The sequence below is a fragment of the Ursus arctos genome, unplaced genomic scaffold (assembly GCF_023065955.2).
Source record: "Ursus arctos isolate Adak ecotype North America unplaced genomic scaffold, UrsArc2.0 scaffold_16, whole genome shotgun sequence".
NCBI lineage: Eukaryota > Metazoa > Chordata > Mammalia > Carnivora > Ursidae > Ursus > Ursus arctos.
This window is the reverse complement of record NW_026622830.1, coordinates 59,521,673-59,544,596: the sequence shown is the minus strand read 5'-3', so window position 1 is coordinate 59,544,596 and position 22,924 is coordinate 59,521,673. Positions and strand designations below refer to the sequence as shown.

General features: G+C 50.9%; 1 protein-coding gene and 1 long non-coding RNA gene across 2 annotated transcripts in view; one reads left to right on the top strand and one right to left on the bottom strand.

Moving 5' to 3' along the window:
* Positions 1–12,875: 12,875 nt before the first annotated feature.
* On the top strand, positions 12,876–20,323 carry LOC130543903 (uncharacterized). Its single transcript, XR_008959670.1, has 2 exons — positions 12,876–14,361; positions 14,884–20,323. It is a non-coding gene; the product is annotated as an uncharacterized LOC130543903 (long non-coding RNA).
* A 1,733-nt stretch (positions 20,324–22,056) lies between these two features.
* The window catches only part of LOC125282068 (ral guanine nucleotide dissociation stimulator-like), a 75,828-nt gene continuing 74,960 nt past the window's right edge, over positions 22,057–22,924 (bottom strand). The window contains exon 10 of the mRNA XM_057313009.1: positions 22,057–22,650. The gene's annotated coding sequence lies outside the window, so the exon portion shown is untranslated. The remainder of the gene's footprint in view (positions 22,651–22,924) is intronic.

The following is a 22,924-nucleotide window of genomic DNA, read 5'->3' as shown; positions in this document are numbered from 1 at the left end:
CAGTGAGAGAGGGAACACAAGCAGGGGGAGTGGGAAGGAAGAAGCAGGCTCATAGCGGAAGAGCCTGATGTGGGGCTCGATCCCATAACGGCGGGATCACGCCCTGAGCCGAAGGCAGACGCTTAACCGCTGTGGCACCCAGGCACCACTTATTAACTATTTTATAAAAGTATTTGAGTCCTCCTATGATGGGTGTCTAAATATTTAAAATTGTTCTATCTTCTTGTTGCATTGTCTCCATGATTATGACACAGTGTCCTTCTTTGTGTCTTACTACTCTTTTTTTTTTTTTTTCATTCTGTTTTGTCTGATAGAAGTATTCCTACCTCTGCTTTGTTTTGGCAACCACGTGCATGCTAGATGCTTCTCATCTCCTCACTTTCAATGTGCAGGGGACTCAGTAGGTCTGGGGGCTCAAGCTGAGTACCCAATTTTGGACAAATTGGTGTAAGAGTGGAAACTGAGACTAAGTGTGTAAACTAGAGAATGTTTGAGACATGGACTTCAGAACAACATGGACCTAAAAGTCCCCTTGACCACCAAGGAGAGGGTGGGTTTCTCTGGTCAAGGATATGGGCCATGGGGCACCATCGTGGCTCTGCCTTTAAGTTTCTGCCTTCGACTCAGGTCATGATCACAGGGTCCTGGAATGCAGGACTGCATCAGACTCCCTGCTCCAACAGAAACCTGCTTCTCCCTCTCACACTCCCCTGCTTCTGTTCAATCTCTTACTATCGCTCTCTGTCCAATAAGTTTTAAAAAACTTAAAAAAAAAAAACGATATGACCCATTATCCTGGCAAGAGAGAACCCATCCCTGATCCACCAGATGCCAGCCAGGGAACAGTGGCTACCATGGATCGGACACAGAGCCTGGGGCCTGGAGGGAACTGCTGCTTCAGAAGAACTGCATAAGGAGATGCACGAAGGCTGGAAATCCTGGCTCCTAGGTCAGCATAGATGTTCATGGAACCAGGCTCAGGTGTGCCCTTTAAGGTACCCCTCCCATCTTTTCCCAACACACAAAACAAGCAGGAAAGGGAATCCAGAGATCACTGACAAGAATCCCAGAAAGATTACAAACTTGGTAAACGGCCAACGGGGAGACTGAGGCTGGAAAGTCCTGCCTGCCCTGAGTCCATCTGCAAATTATCTTCCTCTGGCTTTGTCCCCTTCACACGCAGGATTTGATCTCCTTCCGTGTTTTTCCCCACTAGGTGCTGATGCAGTTCCAGAGATTGAACTACAATACGACAAGTTCCAAATACGGGGGCAATACAAAACCAAACACAAAACCAAAAAAGCATCTCAACGGAAGAAGCAGGACACAGTCTTCCTGGCCTTAGAGCGGAGAAAGGCAACCCCAGTCCTGGGGCAGGAAGGAGTTCTGGGGCGTACAAGTCTTAAGGACTCCCACTTTCAGTGGTTGTTGCTATTCCTGGGAAAGTCCCTGCAACCTCTAAATCTCAGGAGTTCTGAGGGGCTGTCTCTGCTGTTTGCCCAAATTCATTGACTGAAATGGACGCGTGCTCTGAGTAAGGGGGATTTGGGGGTGCCCTCCAGTGGCTAGGGAGAAGGGCTGGCACTTCTCCTTCCTCCCACGTACAGTAGCTGATGACTCTGGGGGATTTCCTAGGTCAGGAACGAATATGAGAGTCTGTGCAAGTTTTCCATTACTGCAGGAAGTAAAAGACCCAAACCACACACATGGGCTCTAAAACAAAACAAGGGCTTTAATCTCCTAACATGCAAATCTATCACGGTACTATTTAAAACAACTAAATGGTGCCCCCTACATAAGGAAATAGATGGGGGGAAGGGGTGTGGAGACAATGGGCACAAGGATGCAGCTGCTGAGGAATCCCTGCAGGGCCACTGGACACTTGCTCAGTCCTGAGGTTGACTGCGGCCAGTTCTTCTCCTTCTTGAGTGCTGCTGACCAGCTAGGACCGGGGCTCCAGCTGGCAGGACAGGGTGTAGCTAAGGACAGAGGGACACCTGTGAGTTGCCCAGGAGCTTCCATTCAAGAGTCCCTGCCAGTGTTTGCCCACAGCTGGAGTCTGGCGCCCCGGCAACAAGGCCTGAGGCTGCCCAGGGAAGGAGGATCCCAGGAGTGGCCAGCAGAAAGAGTCCACCCTGAACCTCACCGACCCAGCTCCTGATGGGCCTCACCTCTCAGCCTCGCTGAGCGGCTCCATAGCCTGGAACCAGGCCCAAAAAGGATCCTCGGGCTCTAGGGTGTAATTCTCGGCAGCCACCTGGAGCAGCATGATGTCCGTCATGACTTGATATTCCTGAGCAGAGAGAGAAGCACAGGATGTATAGGGAGCCTGGGGGGGGGGGGGGGCGGGGAGCTGCAGGGTCTGGTGAGGGTTGAGCACCGGGACGGGGCACCCATCCCAGGTCCTGGCACACATGGCCATCCTCCTCCCTGCAGATTCATCCGGTCTCCACCTGTTCTCAGAGATGAGTATCAGTAGCCCCTCCTCCGGGAAGTCCTCCTGGATGCCATGCTCTGTCCCCATCTCCTAACGGGATGGGACTTGCACTGCTTTCTTCTCAAGGGATCCCAGGAAATGTGAGGTGGAGGGGATGGAGCCAAGCAATGTTCTTCCCAGGGACATCTCTGAGGCCCACTCCCTACCCTTCCCTGCGGGAAGCGCCACATATGCTCACCTTATTTCTTTTTTGGTGGTTGATCTCATTCCCCTGGAATGCAGACAAAGTCCATCAGAATGAGGCCCCTGGTTCTTAGGAGCACTTGATTCCCATCCCTTCTCATGCTGCACCATGGCCAGGACCCATGAGGGGGCCGTGCATACACAGATAGTGGGCCTGGGATCTAGGCCAGGCTCTGGGGTCCAGAGAAAGGAGGACATGGGGCAGATGGACTGGCTACAGGTCGGGACCCTGCAGCACCACCCTCTCAGAAGACAGTAGGGGAGGCCGAAGCCTCAGGCAGGAAGGGGCTGCTGCGGCTACTGAGGTGCTTGCTGACGTGGAGGGTCCTGAGTTCATTCTCCCCCCACGGGCAAACTCACCGGGGGAGGCTGAGGTCCACTCAGACAGACCTCACGCAGCTTTGCCTTCAGGAAGCTCTGCTGCTTCACCAGTCTTCGGCACCGGGAGCCGTGGCCTAACTGCAGCCTCACCTCGCTCATCCCTGAGATGGGCAACAGCCCCCAGGCTCACAGGGTAGCCGTGAGGCTGTCATGACGGGAGGTTTGCCGAGTCCTGAGAGCTCAGGGCTCAGTACAGGGGCGTTCTGCTCCCAAACCTCCGGATTCTGGTCCCTCCCCCACAATCCTCAGGCTCACCCACCTCCAGATAGTCCTCCATGGCGGTATCTAACATCACCAGCTCGGTGAGGAAAGTGCCAAGGAAAGGCACGACACCCTGTGTCATGAGGGGGAGGGTTGGGATGAGTCCCTGCTCTCTGGTGTCCACAGGGACCCTCCACTGAAAATGCTCCAGCCTCCTAGCCCACCCCAGGGGCTCACGTGGAGCAGCCTAGGACCCTTAGCAGCCTCCCCCCACGGGTTCCCTTTCCCCTCCCCCCCCAGAACATCAGACTCCTCCTCATCACCTTCAGGGCCTGCTTTTCAAAAATGCCAGGGAATGGAGCACTAGGTCGGTCCCTCCCCACCCGCAAAACCCATTCTCTATGGACCACTCTGGACCCTCCTCCTGGTCCTTTTGAAATAAGAATTGTAGAAGCTGTGGCCCCAGAAGCCGCAGCTGGAGTGGGAAGGCCCCCCCCTTCCTGATCTTTCCTTTTTGGGAGGCTTCCAGCCCTCAGGGAGGAGCCCTCCTCCTCCTCTGACTTTGGAGGCCCTGGGCCTCAGGCACACTCACCTTCTTCTGCATCCTCTTCTGGGCTCCCCGGAGGGCCATCACCATGGTGGCAAATCTATTGGATGGTCGCTCCTGCAGGGCCAAGGACAAGTTCCTTGAGACCATCATACCCTCAGGCCACTTGCCCCCACCATCTTGGACTTCAGAACCTAGACATCTGACCTAACTCATACTGATCCTGAGGCCCCATTATCCAGGAGCAGGCCGTGAGTGATTCCAGAACAATCTCACTCCAACGTTCACTCCATGTGTGACCTTGAGCTTGCAGCCTGGCCTCCCCGAGCCTGTTTTCTCATCGGGAAATGTGACAACTCCACCTATCTCCCATGGTCTCCTGAGGACTCAGGGTCCTATTACTCTCATCATTGTTGTGGCCCTCAACCCAGCCCAACCCCATCACTGAGCACAGGTCTGTCCTCTGGGCTCTCCAGGTTGGTAAAGGCCCCCACCTGGACCAGCTGTCGACACAGAGAGAGAGGGTGTCTAGGCTAGGGAGTCTGCTTGGACACCACCTGCTTGCCCCCTCGCCGCCAACGGCATCCTCACCTAGGCTGTTGCCACATTCATGACAAAGGCTTCCCCTCCCCAAGGAATGCTTCAGACCATTCCCGACTTCATCCACTCAGGACCCTGTTCCCTCCCACCCCTCCTCTCTTTCCAGACCTGCACCTTCCAGGCTACCTTGATGAGCAGGTTCCTGCACTGTGCGGTGTCCTTGCTGCACAGCTTTTGAAAGATCCTCAATGGCTTCCTGAAGAGAGGCAAGGGAGGCAGGATCAATGGACGAATAATGTGGCAGGGTTGAGTGCGAGTGCCTTTTCTTTGAGAACCCCAGAGTGTCAACCTGCCTGGTTGAGGGTTTCTTCTGGGATCCTCTGAGCACTAAGGTCTTTGTAGGACATGGGAGGGAGCTCTCATGTGGCTCGTCCTGGGCCTCCCTTCCCATATTCATTGAGAAACACTGTTTGGGTCAATTTGGGGTTCAAATGGGCAGAGAACTTAGTGGCTGTCAAGGAAACACGTGAAGAGATTTAATGCAGCTCAGCCCCGTGTGGGACATTTGGCAAAACTGATTTCTAAAGCGGGAGGCATGGTGACCTCCTCACCAGGGAGGCTGAGAGACGCACCCACCAGCCCAGGTCCTGTGGTCGGGGTTTGCCGCCTCCCAGAAGGTCCAAGCTGCCTGAGGGGGAAGAGGACAAGCCTCTGGGAGCTCCCTCGTCCATCCTGGTCCCTCCATGGAGAGAGGCCTACTCACCTGGAAACCTTCCCCCACGTGTTCTCGAGGCGGTGAATGGAGACACTCTGCAGAGCCGAGAGGATGGCACGTAAGGACGAGTAGTTCCTCAGGGTTTGACAGGCCTGGGGAGGGAAGAGAATGGGCTGTCACTTGGGGAGCCGGCACCTGATTGGCTCTCAAGCTTCAGTCCCCCTCAGGGGAAAGTGCTCCTGCTGGAGGAAGCCGCTGTCCAGGGACCTGCCGAAGGGCACACGTGAGGCCCAGAGGAGGAGGAAGATTTTACCTCACTCCAAGGAAGGAGCCAGGCAGAAACGGAGCATCCCAGCATGGGGCCATGCAAGGCGAGGTCAGCATGCCCCTGGACGGAAGAGCCTAGGGACTGCACAGTCCCTAGGGCAAAGACCAGGGCCTTCCACCCTGAGACCTGATCAAGGGAAGAGCAGTGCCCGAGACTCAGGAGAGCACCTCGGCTGGGCTTCCCGTTGCATACCTTTGCCACCTTGATCCAGTGCTCCACCACCATGGCCCTGTCCCGGGCTGTCATGCTTGGGTTGCCAAGGCAGGTGGTGATGACACACTTGGCCACACCGTTGAACTGGGCGACAGTGGCCCGGACTGTGGGTGCCAGGTGCTCATTGCCAGGCTTGTTGCGCTTGGACCAGACGGAGCCCAGGCACTGATGGGGCAGCAGCTTCTTGAACAGCTCCTAGAGAACAGGCGGACCTTGGTTCACCCAGCCATTTCCCATGCAAGACTCATGTCCTACGTAGGGGTCACAGGTCAGAGCTGGACCTCAGGGAGCTGAGAATCTGGCCTGAGCCTGGTTGGAGACCGTGGATTTCATTCCACTGTTTTTCCCTGAGGGAACCCAGTACACAATGACCCAGGAGCAAACAGAGCAAGGGAAGGAAGGAGGGCATTGGCACCCTGATCATGCTCAGGAACTCCCAGCTCCAGGTGGCACTGCAAGGTGGTCCAACCCAAGGGGGCTTCTTCCCCTCCCCTCCAACTGGCCATCCCCCTGGTCCTTCCCCCCTTTCAGATGCACATTCTCACACGGGAGCTGCAACCACACGTTTTTCCATCTGCCCTGTCCTCATGGACACATCAGATGCCTAATCAACGCTGAGGGTACTCATCCTCCAAGGCACATGAGTGGGTGACCCATGGACTTGACTGAACACAGGGAGCTGCCCTCCTCCACCCACGGGACCAGGGCCTGCCCATTGGTCTCTCCATTCTGGCTCATTTCTTCTCCCTAGTACCTCCGTATCAGTGCTTATCAGGGTCTCTCGCTACAGTCCGCAGCTGGACAGTGAAAGCTTGGGGCTAAGCACCTTGATGGGTTGACAGGGTTGGGAAGTGGTGGAGCTGAGATTTGGTCCCAGACCATAGGAGTCCACATCAGGGAAAGGCAGGTGTGGGGCAGGTGAGAGCAGAAGGAAGGCCTGCCCCTGGCCCACCCTGAGAGCCCAGCTGCTCACCGCATCCATATACGTGAGCTGCTCTGCCACCAGCCTGGGAGGGAAGTCCAGGAGGTCGGGCTTCTCCTCACCCAGCTGGTTCTTTGGGGTGACACAGCGGTGGCAGGAAGCCTCTGGGGCCGCGGTGGGCTCTGTGGCTGTTGCCTGAGTGAAACTTTCTAGCAAAAAGGGTGGTCCAGCTGACTGCTGCTCAGCACCCGGCACACATGCAGAAGATGGGAGCACGGGTTGCAGTTCTGGAACAGCTGACGGAGGGGAGGCTGGCTCTGACACCGCAGGTGACAGTTGACACAGAGCCGGGGTCGCCTCTAGCTCTATAGGAGGCCCTGTTCCTGGCTCTGCCGCTGGAAGGAGCCCTGGAGCTGGCACTGGGGCAGGAGACAGAGAAAGGTTCATCCACATCACTGACTTTCCGGATGCCTTTGCAAAACCAGGACAGACCCCATGGCCTTGAAAGGAATACCCAGCCCATGAACCGCATCCCAGTTAGCCTTCCCAGCTTGCCATCCCCCTTACCCTCCACCTCTGCCTCAGTGAGCGCCAGAAGTTCCCGCTGCATCAGGAGAAGGGGGACATGGTTTGTCAGGTCCCAGGCATGCCACTTCAGAACCATGGCCCCATGCACATAGGCCACCTTGATCTCGACACGGTCACAGCCCAGGGACTGATAGATAGCCTGCAAATTCTGGTCAGGCCAGGTACCCAAGATGGGACACAGGGTGCTGGGGAGAGTCATATGTGGAGCAGAGTCAGAGGCCTGGCCTTGCATTGCACATGCTACTCCCACAGCACCGTTCTTTCTGTATGGGTCCCAGAGGATGGCCCCAGCCCCCTTCCAACCCCTCTCTAGCTGCCCTCGTATTGGGAGGCCTGGTCCTCCTGAAAACCTGAATGAGTCTGGTTTTTCCACTTCTCCTCTCCTCTACCTGGCCATGGGCCTGGTCTATTCTATCCTCCATGCACACCAGTATCAAGGCTCAGGTTGGAGGCAGATTTGTGAGTGGTCGGCTCAGCACACCCTCGGTTCTTGGCCCCGGTTGGGGTGGTCAGCAGGGAGGGGCAGGCAGAGCAAGTTGGGGCCGTCAAAGGGATGGGTGTTTCAGGCACCCACTGAGCCCAGACTGTGCTCTGCCGCCCAGAGGGCCCGGGACCCCCTCCACAGCCTTCTTTGACTCATTTGCTTCTTCACATGAAGCCCCCCAGATGAAGCCCACCCACTGGAAATCAAGAGATCGGTGAGATCCCTGGTTCGGCAAATCCCTCCCCAGCCACCACCCCTGTAGTCCCCCACCCTGCTCTGTGGAGGCAGCCAGCCCTGCTTCTGGACCCAAACCCCTGTCCCAGTTTTACTTGATCATTTCATCTGTCCTGTGATCCAGCTCTTGGTGGATCCTTTCAAAGCTAGAGGAGGCTACGAAGATATCACATCTAACAACCATTGGACATGCATGCTTAGGGTGTGCAGAGTGCCTATCTGACCCTCTGACTAGAACTGAGACCCAGACACTGTATCTCCTCTGTCCATTCACATTCCTAGGTGCTTAATATACATTCTTGAATGACTACTTCCCAGCCCGCACTTTCCAAATCCTGAGTGGCCCGTGGGCTGGTCTGCCTGCTCCCAGTGTGCCCCTGAGCTGCTCACACAAAGGACAACTACCAGAACCATCTAGATGGAATCTCAGAAGTCCTTTGCACATGGGGAAACTGCCTGCTTTGCATTTCCTTTCGTCAACCCAGAAGGGCCACCGGCCTGTGAGGGTTGCACTTGAGAGCTTCTTGACCGGAGAGAGAGAACTATTAAGCAAGAAGATGCCCAGCACGTCCAGGAGCCCTTTCTACAGAGCCAAGCACCAGAGTAGCCCGTGCCATGTTTCCTCCCATGATTTCCTACAGTAACTGTATGAGGTTCATCCTCTTAACCACCCCAGTTTTCAGAAGAGGAAAGGGAAGGTCAGAGAGGGGTAGTGCCATTCCCGAGATGTACACCCAGTAGATGGGAGGCTCACCCTGTGCTGTGCATGGGGTGGGCACTCACCGATTGAACTGCTGGCCCAGGACCTGTGTGGCTGAAGTGAACATCTCGTACATGCAGAAGATCGTTGAGGTGGTTGAGATGCTCCCATCTGGGAAGGATGGCACCAGGGACTGTACGAAACGCTCCATTGTGCCTTCTCGGAGCCTCAGCATCGTCTGGGCCTCATCCAGGGACAGGGATGATTCCTTTTCCCACCAGGTAGAGAAGGGGGGTGTGGGGGGCAATGGAGTCAGCTTCAACACCACGAACCACCAGGATGATCAGGGTCTGGTGCTCAGACCAGAGAGTCCCATCCCTTCGGGAACTTGTGCAAGAAAAGGGACTTGAGGGCCCACCCAGAAAAAGGCTCTAGGCTTGAAAGTACAATTGCCTTTAGGGGTGAAATGAGAAAGCATTGGTCACTTCAACACATCTTGTTAGCTGAGCCACCACAGCCTTTCTCTCTCTGAATAGGCTTTATTAAGAACTGTATGCCTTTGAGTCATCAGTCAACATCCCTACTGCAGACAGGAGAAAGCAGAGGCTTAGCATCTCCAACGCTGCTAGAGATCATAGACGTTGGGCCTGAGAACTGTCCAGAGCATGGAATGCATGGCATTTCCCTAGGCTGCTGCGGCCTGGTCTGTTCCTCAGGTGGGGAGAAAGGTTCAGGGGAAATCCACCTTCCTCGGCAGGCCCCATGGGAGCCGGTTGTTTCTAGTGTGGGTTCTGGCCTTGCCGTGATCATCTGTGGGTCCTGAGATTGGACATCAATCTGGACCTGTTCTCACCCCAGACCAGCATTGGATGCTGTTGTGGGCCGAGGCACCTGCTGCTTGTCAAGGGAGATGGAGTAGCTGAGCCCTTGGAGCAAGCAGCTCCTCAAAGATGGCCTGGATTGAACTCTGAAAAGACAGAGTCCACTACCTGGGCCAGGAGGCATCAGAGGCCTTGCACCCAATCCGTGCTTGAAAGGCTGAATCACGGTGGCAGACAACCTCCCATACGGAGGTCCAAAAAGACATATGAGGACACAGCTTGTGACCCGGGGGACATACAATGAGTCGATGTGTTCTGAGAGGTGATACGTTACAGAGGAACATATAGAATGGCTTCATCCCACCGTTCCTTTTATGTTCAATCACCCTGTGTGGGGTGAGGATTCATAAGGCCTTGGACACGTTCTCCAAGGACAGTGGAGCTGGGTTCTACACAGGATGGCTGGGGTGAGTCAAGAAAATACTCAAAACAGTAGCAAAATGCAAAGACACTCATGGCTGTGGGAAAAGTCACACAAAACAGAATGAAACAGAATAACCCACGCCCCAAACTGCAAAAAACATGAACACTATTCTCTACCATTCCCACCTATGGGAAGAGTGTCTTCCTACCTTCTCCCACAGCTGGTGGTGGAGGTGTGGATACTGGGATGACTTTGTGGTTGGGCCTGCGGGGCACTCATATAGAAACACCATGGGAGGGCCCCAGGTTTGTCCCCATATTTGTGTGGGGGCCCTGGGTGCGTGGAACCCTCTTCCCATTCTCACCTCAGAGCGGCACTGATCCTGGGTGGCCTGGTGCACCTGCCACTTGTCTAGGGCGTTGTAGTTGAAGTCCCAGACCAGCTCTTCGATGACCTCCTGGGTGCAGCTCTGAAAATGCAGTGCCCCATAGACATGGGGTCAAGAGACATTAGTGTCCTCCCGGGACATTGCCACAAGGGGCCACCCGCATTAGAAATCCTGCTCTCCAGTTGAGGCAAAGAGGGGCAGCTGAAAAGACATCGAGCAAGGACGTAGCCGGATGAAACTCTAGAGCTCGTGATTAACATCGAGGTAGTTGAGCTTGGTCCCCAGTGCTCAGCTTCTCATCCCGCCTGCTATGACCTGGGGTGTGAACATGAAAGATGGGCCAGGCTTCCAACACCTGGCAGCTTCCTTCTGCCCAGGAAGGGTGTGTCCCACATCCTCTGTCCCCTTCTCTACACATAGACAACCAGCCCCCCACCCCAACACACACACAGGGACACACATAATGAGGGGCAAGAGGTGTGGGCCTGCTGAGGTGACATCACAGTTGTTGCCTGCTCTCCAGTGGGCTGCCCTGAGCTGCCTCGTGTTACCTGTTGGTGTCTCCTGCCACATGTCCAGAGGGCTCGGAAAAGCGGGCTGAGCCGACGTCTACAATTATTTGAAAGTCTCTCTCTCTGGGCTTGCCTGGGCCCAGAGACCCTGAAGGGAGGAACACAGCAAGAGAACATCTTGCTCTCTCGAATGTCTCCACTCAAGTGAGCTGGAGAGCAGGTTGTCTTTTGAATCTGGGTGCCCGGTTACCAGAGTTCTAAGTTCAGTTGGGGCCTATCACAGAGGAAGTGAGGTCACTCTTTCAAGATTCTAATCCCTGGGACCATGTGTTCAGTCAGACCTATCCAGAGCCCCTTCTTGGCAGTTGACTCCTTAGCTTTCTCCCCCATGTCATCTCCTTAACTGGACACAATGAGCCAAAAAGGCCATAGCCACCACTCTCTGGAAATGGAACTAGTGTCTGAAGCTTCAGGAGGCAGAGCTGAATTCAGACCTTACGTTCTGTGTTTCTTTGCGCACTTGTGTGTCCTATGTCATTGTGTCTCTCACGTAGTCCCCACTTTCCCAGCCTGCAGTGTGGGGATCAGGCTAGAATCTACTTCCTTGGGACATCCTCGGGTGTCTGTGGATAAGAGTATTTATTACATGTGTGGGGTGGTCCCCTGTGTATCTGAGGCACAATTTTCAAGATGGAAGAATTACAAGAAGGGGTGGGACTTGGCATGGAGGGCCGCTCAGAAGAGGCCTGGGTTCCAGCCGTGTAATACTGCAACTGTCACTTTCCCTCTTGGCCTCATTTTAAGGTGGGCACCATGATGGCCTGGAAAAGCAAGAAGATGCAGGCATTGTCATCCTCTGTAGTAAAACCATGCAATTGTTTCCCGTTATATGAAGAACGAGACCCCGTTACCTCGTTTGGGTCTATGAGGGGAGTGGCTTTCACCATGGCTCCCAGGGATCCTGACCTGTGGTATAGGCATCAGACTGTAACTGCTAAGTGGTCAGTGACTGGCTTTTGACCCACAGGACATATTCAACGTGATCAAGTACCATGCCTAGAGCTTCTCTACATGTCATGCAAAGAGTTTCTCACTCCCTAGTTACTTTCCATCATGTTCCACTACTCACTCCTTCCCTTTCCCTTCTTCTTCTCTCTCTCTGAACCAGAACCAAGCACTGATGTTTTCAGCTGCCATCTACAGAGGCTCACAGGATAGAGAACGGAGGCAGTGCCAAGGCCAAAAGACACACAGGAACTCAGGTTCTGAGTCCAGATGGCATCCCGAGTCACGTGAGCCAACTTATGACAAAATCCTCTTCCAGTATGGCCCTGGTCACAGCCGCAGCCACTGACACACCTTGAGCCTGGGGAACCATGCTAATTTGGGCCCGCATTCTTCACCCACAAATACTGTTAGAAATTAAAGCGATGCACCTGCACATGCAGGGTATCAGGGCAATGCAGTCCCGGGGCAACTCTAGATAAGTAACAGTCTCCCAGGCCTCAGCATCTGTCCCTGCCTTCCTCCCTCCCCTCTGCTCTCCTCCTAGTGTCCCTGCAGCCACCCTGGCTGCCTTTTTCACTCCTCTGGCCAAACTGGCTTCTGTTATTGAGTGTCTGCAGCACAAGTCACTTCTTCCTGAAACGCTGCTCCCTGACGTGTGCAGGCCTAGCTCCCTTTGGTCAATCTGTTCTCAGCAACCTCAGCTTCAGTGAGGCCTTTCATATCTTTCCATGCAATGACTCCCCAGCCTTCCTCCGTAGTACACTTCATTCCTACTACAGAGCGCTTGCTCTTTTCTTTCACGTGCGTTCTCTTTGGAGCTTTGGTCCATGTGTAGACTGGGAGCTCCTAAAGCAAAGGAGCCCTAGGTAATTTCAGCTCCGCGCACGGGCCCAGCAAGATACCTGGCATAGGGCAGTGCTCAGTGTGTAGTTACTCAATGAACAATTGAGAAGATCTTGGAGCCCACCTCCCCTCTTAAGCACCTAGACTGCAGAATGCTACTAAAACTTTCAAGCTGTTTCTGGGCAGGGGCGACAACCACAATGGCCTCTGCCTGACTCTTCCTGCTCCAGTTCCTCCAGCAGAACTCACCAGGTACCATGGACAAGGAAGCGCCCTGCACCCAGTTCTCCAGCTCTGGTGGCACAGCCCCATGCAGGCACACCAGCAAAGAAAGCCATGCCTTTTCTCGGGGGTCCTCAACGCAGTGCCTTTGCAGAGTCACAGAGCAAAGGAGCAGGATCTCTATTTTTCCCTTCTCTGTGGAATCTGAGACAAAGAAGAGAAAAGGAGGAAGACTAACTCAGAAAAAGAGATCAGATTGAAGTAACCAGAAGCAGAGGGCAGAGGGGGTACAGGAATTGAGTGAATGGCAAAAGGTACAAATTCCAGTTTCAGATCAATAAGGAATAGGGATTTACAGTACACCCCAGGACTACAGTTCATTACTGCTCTATGGTGTATTGGAGAGGTGTGAAAAGAGCAAGTTCTGAGAGTTCTCATCACAAAGAAAAACCTCTCTTTCTTTTCTTTTAACTTCATTTTTGTATCTCTAGAGATGATGATGGCGGCGGACTAAATTTATTCTGGCGATCGTTTCACAGTATACGAAAGGAACATCATTACGCCAGGTATCTTCAACATACACAGTTCTGTATGTCAAATGTATCAAAACAACTGGAGCAAAAAAATATTTTAATATTCATAGAGAGCATCAGGAAATTGGACGTGGTAAAAAGAATGTCACGTAAACAAAACTGAAAACAGCAGAACCGAAAGCCAGTAGGTTATCCTAGGGGTTAAAATCTTCAAGCCATTGGCATAGAAAGTCGATTCTGAAATTGAAAATCAGTGAATTAAAATTAAAGCAGATGAAATAGAATTTTAAAATGTTGTTCCATTTAACAATTTGTCAAAGAATAGAAAGTCTTAATAAGTGACCTCAGATAGTAACTTTTGAAAAAACTGTTCATGTTTTGGAAAATTCTGATTGTAAGCTTCCAAGTGGGCACAGAATGAGAACATTTTGTTTGATCAAAGTCGCCTCATGGAAAATGGCTGAAGCAAAATGTCTGAGATAGGACCTAAACGAAAGGATATAAATGGCTAGACGAAATTGTCCCGAGTTCGTTTCTCCGTATTTGCAGTTTACATTTATTTTCATGTCGTTAAGTCCATTAAGTTCATGGAGTACATTCTAAGTGTGTTCCATGCATTAATATGTTTGAACAACCTCCCTGTAACCCAGCTTCACATCTCATTGTATCTTGTAAAACTCAAACTCTATACCATGAATCAGAAACTTCCAATGACCGCCTACTTCCAGCCCTTGGCAACACCATTCTACTGTCTTTGGCAATTTACTCTAGGTAGGTCCTAAGAGTGAAGTCAAAGTGTGTCTTTTCATGAATACTCATCTACTTAGCATAATATCCTCCAGGTTCACCCATGTTGTGGCATATGTCAATGTCTTCTTCCACTTTGAAGAATGAATGCTATTCCAATATGTGTACATACAACATCTGTTCCTCCCTCGACAGATACTTGGATTGCTTTCATGGTTTAGCTATTATGAATAATGATGCCATGAAAATGTGTGTTCAGATATGTCTTCAAGACCATGCTGTCAATTAATTTGGGTATACACCCCAGAAGTGGAGTTACTGGAACACATTGTAAGTCTAATTTTCATTTTTTTGAAACTACCATACTGATTTCACAACTATGCTGTTAAACATTCCTACCACACACATTGAATAAGGCTTCCATCTTCTCCACATCTTGGCCAACACTTGCTCTTTTTTTCCCTTCTGATTGCTTTTTTTTTTTTTTTTGGAAGAGTCATCTTAAAGGATGTAAAATGGTATCTCGTTGCTTTTTATAATTTGCATTTCCCTTAACAATAGTGATGTATCTTTTCAAATTTCTTTTCACGTGCACATCTTTGAGGATATGCCTATTCCCAATTTGCACATTCACGCATTGCATTCATTTTGTTGTCTGTTGTTGAGTTCGTGTGATCTCTATTCATTCTGGATATTGAGCCCCTGCCAGATAGACAGTTTGCAAATATGGTCTCCCATCATGTGGATTGTGTTTTTACTTCATTGCTAATGTCTTTAAAGTCACAAAGATTATAAGTATTCTGAATGTCCTGTACGTGAATTTATTTTTCTTTTATATCCTGTGCCTTGCAGGTCATATGCATTAAAGCACGGCCAAATCCTATTTTGTGAAGCTATGAAAATGAATATTATTGGGCTGCACTTCCGAGATGAAAAAGGTTCATTAGTGGAGTAAGAGAGCAGCATGAACTGGAGAAGCACTGGCATGATGATGGGGTCATGACTCTATGTGATCGCAAGAGGATAGGAATATGTATGATGGGCCAGCATGAGCTGTGTACTGGAAATGGGACCTTGTCCATTTTGTGCAGCACCTATGTGGATGATGGGAGCAGTGAGACATATGACTGGACGGATCCCCGAGCTCAGCCCTTCTTCCAAGTTAGACTTTCATTGCACTCTGATCCATTAACGTTTGAAGAGTTTCTTAATCAGATGAGGGACATAGTCTTACATGCTAGAAGGTGATGAACGTGGTGTGTGGGCGTGTCTGCAAGGAACTCCGTATCCCTCCCATCTTGGTGAGCCACTGTCTGGAGTCCATGGCAAAGAAGGTTAGAGTACTAAATTACACTGGGGTCAAACCAAAGGGGAACAGTGTGTCCCTCCTATGCTGAGCTGAAGTCAGGCAAGACCTTTATATGTTTGCTCTGTGTTCCCAGTTCATGGTCCCTAAGTTCTGCATGTTCCTCTCTGGGAGAGAGGAGATGGACATGTTTGAGGGGGAGCTGGAGAGCTGTATCACCACCAGGAATGAGACCGAGAGCCGACTCCCAGTCATCGTGCAAGTGAAAAAATGGGATCAATGTCATCAAAGAGAAAACCATCAGCCACCAGTATTCATGCCGCCTGTGAGGAAATCTTGTCGAGAGGCACTTGTAAGTGATGGAGGGTGCACACCTGTAGTAACTCTGTGGCAAGTACAGATGTTACCTGCTTGAGGTGACCCACCTTGAAGAAACAAAGTTTTTGCCACCCTGTCAAGGGTGCTCGGAATGGACTCGAAGGGCAAGAGGCCTGGAACTGAAAGCATGTTTGAAAGTCTCTTTAGGGTTGAAATGAAAAAGGCAGCATGCCCTGAAAACTGCCTCACCTTGAATAGGCTAGCTCCCTTCATTGCTTGTGGGAAGAAAAGAAATCATCCGGTATTTTTCGTATTGAAAACAAGAAAACACAGAACCTTGGATTTCCGTTATTTTTTTATTGAAATTCGATTAGCCGACATACAGTCCATCCTTATTTCAGATGTAGTGTTGAATAACTCATCAGTTGCATATACCACTCAGTGCTCATCACATCACGTGCCCTCCTTTATGCTCCTCACCCAATTGCCCCATCCCCCCACCCAGCTCCCCTCCAGCCACCCTCAGTTGTTCTCTGTGCTTAAGAGCCCCTCATGGTTTTGCTCCGTCTCTGATGGCTTCCCGGTCAGTTTTCCCTCCTTTCCCCTATGATTATCATCAGTTTTCACTCATATGTGGAACGTAAGAAACAGTGTAGAGGATCATAGTGGATTTTCTTTAAAAGGATGTTATTTTCTGTCTTTCTATGTTTGACCGCATTTCACTTTTCTTTAAAAATGACACGTTCAAATGATATGTCCATTGACCCTGGAGGGTTGGGCGTTCTTCACACTTCCTCAATGAGTTAGGACCCTGAACCAGGTGTCAGGAGAACCTCCTCTGTGTTATTGTTCCCCGGGTGCCCTTGTTGGGCTTCAGCTTCCTTATCTGTAATACGATGAGAGATACGAATGCTAAATATTTTCCGAAAGTTGTTCCCGCTCCAAACGTTCGATGGCTACCCATAGTCGAATATTGCTTCATCCACGAGACAAAGGTTAGGAATCGTTATTTCAATTACTTCATGAAGACACACAACCAAGTAGAATGAGAACACCAGAGGAGCATCGCTCCAATAGGACTTGAGTGAAACTCTGCTCCAACTGCCAGTAGCATAGGACGTTACCTTTTACGTGAACACAGAGGTGGGCCCTGGCCTTTCCATAGAAACAGACTGTCCTTTTGTCTTTGGACATTTTCATTTACCTTTCGTGTGGATTGACGTTCAGCCCGATGAGACCTCATGAGGAAACTCTGCGTATTCTAAGCTTAGATCTCATAGGACCGATTTTTCTTAAGGTTTGAAAGTACACTATAGTTGACAGTGTTATATTCCTTTCAGGTGAACAGCAGGGACTCAATAGTTCTGTACATTACTCAGTGCTCAGCACCATAAGTGTACTCTTAATCCCCATGACCTATTTCACCCATCCCCCCACCTGGCCATCCCTAGTCTGTGCTCTACATTTGAGACTGGTTTTTTGTTTGTTTTCTCTTTGTTCTTTCTTTTTGTCTCTTAAGTGCCACACAGGAGTCAAACCCATGTTAACATAACACACATCGACTTTAAAGCTTACCTCCGTTTCATGGTCTGGATGAAATGTGCTGACTATACCACCACGTTGACTCCACAGTGGCTCCCAGGGATCCCCACCCGTGCTATATACCTCCCTGTCTATCCACTGCCTGGTTGCTAATAGGTTTCTGACCAAGAGAATATGACAGAACATTGTCACTTTCCTGTTACTCTCTTCTGTTCCCTTCCTTTCTTTCCTGTATCCCTGCACTGGGGAAGCAAGCACTGGTGTTTAGAACTGCCCTACATAAAGGCCCACAGAGGAAGGAACCTAGGGAGTGCCCAGGCTAATAGGCAGAAAAGAACTCAAATTCAGGATTTCGCTTAAACCCACTTTGTTGAGTCTGAGCTAAATCCTGACATTAGTCACATCAGTGACTTGGGAGCAAATCTTACCATAGTTGGGCCTCGGGTGAGGCGCAGATTGCATCACACAGAGACCTGGGGGCAGAAACACCCAGTCTCAACTGTGCGGAGATTCCAGGCCCCCCCGAATTGGGAGCAAGGAAATATCACGCTTCAGAAGTGCTAAGCTTTCTAGTAGTGTTCTCAGAGACAAACAGATAGCTAACTCAGTCGACCAGGCTTCGGCACCTGGCCCTCCCATCCACTGCCATCTCTTGTTCTCACCTCCCAGCCTCCACCAGCCACTCTGGCCACTTTCCGAATCTTCTCTGGTCAAACTAGTTTCTGTCTGAGAGATTTGGCCCCAGCGGTGCCCTCTCCCTGACACACTGTTCCCAGAGGTGTGCAGCTCTTGCTCCCTCTTGTCAATCTGCTACCAGCAGATGTCACCATGTGGAGGCCTTCCAGACCCTCCTCTCCTGTGACTCCCTAGCCCTCCCTACTACACTGTGCTGGTAACTGGAGTATAATACCTGCTCTGTTCTTTCACACATCTTGCTTTCAAGGTGTTCTCCATCAGAACAGCAGAAACAACTTGGCCATTTGCAGACTGCACTGGGGCGCACCAACTCACCTGGCACAGGCTGAGCGCTCAGAGCATAGTTGCTGAAAGAAGAAATGGGAAGGTCTTGGGGCCCTGCCTTCCATCCTTGTCACCATGTCCATTCCTGAGCCCGTTATGCTAGCACTGGGATGGGCAATGTGAGAGGCTAGAATGGATATCAAGTGGCCAAGATGTACTCGGCTGCTTAGTGCCTTTTCCAGGTTGAATGCGCTTGGGCGGATGTCAATGTGTGATGCAAAGATCATCATACCTGGTGCCCACTCCCATGGGTCCACCTACATGTCTGTTCCCCACGACTAATTGTCATAAATCTTCTTCCTCCCAGTCCCTGACCAACGAGCCAAATCATCTACCACTGCCACGAGCCAATGTATATTCTTTCCTCAGGCTGCTTTTCTTTCCATACCACCTGAAAGAATTGAAAGAATTTTGAAATGCTCGAAAGAATTTCCCGTCGCTGCATTCTATCAAGACTACCCTGAACGGGGCTGTAGTATATCTGCAGCCACTTTCCATCCTGCAGCCACATCCAAGCCCATTCAGCCATGAACCAACCTCAGTCTTTTCCCTCCTCTGTCGCCTGGAGCAATATTGGGTCTTCTGCCCGTCCTCTCTGAAGCTCCTCTGGCCCGTTCATGGGGACTTGCGAGTGAGCCCGTGCACCACACACAGAGTGGCCCCTAGCGCCTGCCTCTGCCCACGTGCCAGGGCTGACTCAGGAGCTCAGGCTCCCACCTAACCCCCTTTCAGCCTCGGCCATCCCTCTTGGAAGGACTTTGTGCTCTGCACACATCGCAGAGATACAGGAGGGCACAGGAAAGAAAACCCACTGACCTAAAGAAGCTCCTAAACTATTGACCTCCTTCCATCCTGCCTCCATATGCCCTGGAAGAGAAGAGGAGGAGAGGCCTGCAGGTGTGGACAAAGCCCTGCCCTGGCTGTTTATCTTCCTGACAATAAAAAGGCCTCCTCGTTGCGGCCAAACTGTTGCTGAAAATTCTGTTTTCAGTGGTGAAACAGATAACTTTGGTCAAATGGCCTGCTGGCGCCGTTTGTCAGGGTGGTCCGTGGACAAGTGGCCTCAGCATCCGCAGAGGGCATGTTGGAAATGCAGAGTCTCAGGTCCCTCCCAGTGTTACTGAATCAGAATCTGTATTTTCACGAGATCCCCAGGGGATCCAGGCCTAAGACAATGTCTCAAAAACCACTGTTGAATGTTCCCCAAAGAGAAAGCTAATCGGCACCTTGATATACCAAATGGGGAAGGCACGGTTGTTTCCTGGGCCTTTTTGGCAGTTTCTAGCATTCTAGAATTCCATAAAGGGTTGATTCCCCAGTGGACATGGTGGGAGTTGTTGTGCAGGAAAGGAAAGAACACCATACCTGCTGGGAAATTGAGCAAGGACGGAAGCTATGCATGGGCCCAACAGCAAGAGCTCCAACGCACCAAGGCTGATCCCCTGCTCTAGAGCTCTCTGCTGTTCTTATGCTAGATCCCTTTGTGTCAGGTGATGGGATGGGAGATTGTTCTTGCTTTTGGAGCTGGCCTGTATTGCTGTAACCGGTCCTCTAAGATTCACTTTTGTTGTATCCCAAAGTTTTGGGACGCTTGTCTTGTCATTGTTCTTGGATTCCATGTAATTTTTTTTCCTATTTTGAATTCCTGGTTGACCCACTCATTTCTCGGGAGCGTGTTCTTTCACCTCCTTGTGTTCATGGTCTTTCCAGGTTTTTCTCTTGTGGTTGATTTCTAGTCCATACCATTGTGGTCAGAAAAGATGTATGCCATGACTTCCATCTTTTTGAATTAGTAGAGACTTGTTCGGTAGCCTAATATGTGATCTGCTCTGGAGGACGTTCCATGTGCAATCGAAAGGAATGAGTATGTGCTGTTGGAGGATGGAATGTTCTGCATGCGTCTGTTAAAACCAGTGCATCACCCAAAGCCACTGTTTCCTTGTTGATTTTCAGTTTGGATCATGTGTCCATTAATAGAAGGGGGGTGTTAGATCCCCTACTGTATTGTATTACAGTCAATTAGTTGCCTGCTTTTTGTTATTAACTGTTTTACGTATTTGGGTCCTCCTATGATGGGTGTCTAAAAATTTAAAATTGTTCTATCTTCTTGTTGCATTGTCTCCATGATTGGGACACAGTGTCCTTCTTTGTGACTCACTACTCTCTTTTTTTTTTTTTATATTCTGTTTTGTCTGATAGAAGTATTCGTACCCCTGCTTTGTTTTGGCAACCAGTTGCATGCGAGATGCTTCTCATCTGCTCACTTTCAATGCGCAGGGGACCCAGTAGGTCTGGGGGCTCAGGCTGAGTACCTAATTTCGGACAAGTCAGTGTAAGTGTGCAAACTGAGACTGAGTGTGTAAACTGTTGAATATTAGTGACAATGGAATATTACTCAGCCATCAAAAAGAACGATTTCTCAACATTTGCTGCAACATAGACGGGACTGGAGGAGATAATGCTAAGTCAAGTCAAACAGAGAAGGAAAATTATCATATGGTTTCACTCATTTATGGAACATAAGAAGTAGGAAGATCAGTAGGAGAAGAAAGGGAAGAAGGGGGGGTAAACAGAAGGGGGAATGAACCACAAGAGACTATGGACACTGGGAAACAAACTGAGGGCTTCAGAGAGGAGGGGAGTGGGGGATTGGGATAGGCTGGTGTTGGGTATTAAGGAGGGCACCTATTGCATGGTGCACTGGGTGTTAGACGCAAGTAATGAGTCATGGAACTTTACATCAAAAACTAGGGAAGTACTGTATGCTGACTAACATAATAAAAAAAATTATTATAAAAGAAATAGAGATGATGGACTTCAGAAAACATGGACCTAAAAGTCATGACAGACAGCAAGGAGAGTGTGGGGTTTCTCTGGTCAAGGATATGGCCCATTATCCTGGCAAGAAAGAGCCCGTCCCTGATCCATCAGATGCCAGCCAGGGAACAGTAGCTATTGTGCATCTGACCCAGAGCCTGGGGCCTGGAGGGAACTGCTGCTTCAGAAGAACTGCATAAGGAGATGCACGAAGGCTGGAAATCCTGGCTCCTAGGTCAGCATAGATGTTCATGGAACCAGGCTCAGGTGTGCCCTTTAAAGTACCCTTCCCATCTTTTCCCAACACACAAAACAAGCAGGAAAGGGAATCCAGAGATCATTGACAAGAATCCCAGAAAGATTCCAAACTTGGTAAACGGCCAACGGGGAGACTGAGGCTGGAAAGTCGTGCCTGCCCTGAGTCCATCTGCAAATTATCTTCCTCTGGCTTTGTCCCCTTCACATGCAGGATTTGATCTCCTTCCTTCACATGCAGGATTTGATCTCCTTCCGTGTTTTTCCCCACTAGGTGCTGATGCAGTTCCAGAGATTGAACTACAATACGACAAGTTCCAAATACGGGGGCAATACAAAACCAAACACTAAACCAAAAAAGCATCTCAACGGAAGAAGCAGGACACAGTCTTCCTGGCCTTAGAGCGGAGAAAGGCAACCCCAGTCCTGGGGCAGGAAGGAGTTCTGGGGCGTACAAGTCTTAAAGACTCCCACTTTCAGTGGTTGTTGCTATTCCTGGGAAAGTCCCTGCAACCTCTAAATCTCAGGAGTTCTGAGGGGCTGTCTCTGCCGTTTGCCCAAATTCATTGAATGAAATGGACCCATGCTCTGAGTAAGGGGGATTTCGGGGTGCCCTCCAGTGGCTAGGGAGAAAGGCTGGCACTTCTCCTTCCTCCCACATACAGTAGCTGATGACTCTGGAAGATTTCCTAGGTCAGGAACGAATATGAGAGTCTGTGCAAGTTTTCCATTACTGCAGGAAGTAAAAGACCCAAACCACACACCTGGGCTCTAAAACAAAACAAGGGCTTTAATCTCCTAACATGCAAATCTATCACGGTACTATTTAAAACAACTAAATGGTGCCCCCTACATAAGGAAATAGATGGGGGGAAGGGGTGTGGAGTAAATAAGGCGCAAGGACTGCCCATATGCAGCTGCTGAGGAATCCCTGGAGGGCCACTGGACACTTGCACAGCCCTGAGGTTGACTGCGGCCAGTTCTTCTCCTTCTTGAGTGCTGCTGACCAGCTAGGACCGGGGCTCCAGCTGGCAGGACAGGGTGTAGCTAAGGACAGAGGGACACCTGTGAGTTGCCCAGGAGCTTCCATTCAAGAGTCTCTGCCAGTGTTTGCCCACAGCTGGAGTCTGGCACCCCGGCAACAAGGCCAGAGGCTGCCCAGGGAAGGAGGATCCCAGGAGTGGCCAGCAGAAAGAGTCCACCCCGAACCTCACCGACCCAGCTCCTGATGGGCCTCACCTCTCAGCCTCGCTGAGCGGCTCCATAGCCTGGAACCAGGCCCAAAAAGGATCCTCGGGCTCTAGGGTGTAATTCTCGGCAGCCACCTGGAGCAGCATGATGTCCGTCATGACTTGGTATTCCTGAGCAGAGAGAGAAGCACAGGATGTATAGGGAGCCTGGGGGGGCGGGGAGCTGCAGGGTCTGGTGAGGGTTGAGCACCGGGACGGGGCACCCATCCCAGGTCCTGGCACACATGGCCATCCTCCTCCCTGCAGATTCATCCGGTCTCCACCTGTTCTCAGAGGTGAGTATCAGTAGCCCCTCCTCCAGGAAGTCCTCCTGGATGCCATGCTCTGTCCCCATCTCCTAACGGGATGGGACTTGCACTGCTTTCTTCTCAAGGGGTCCCAGGAA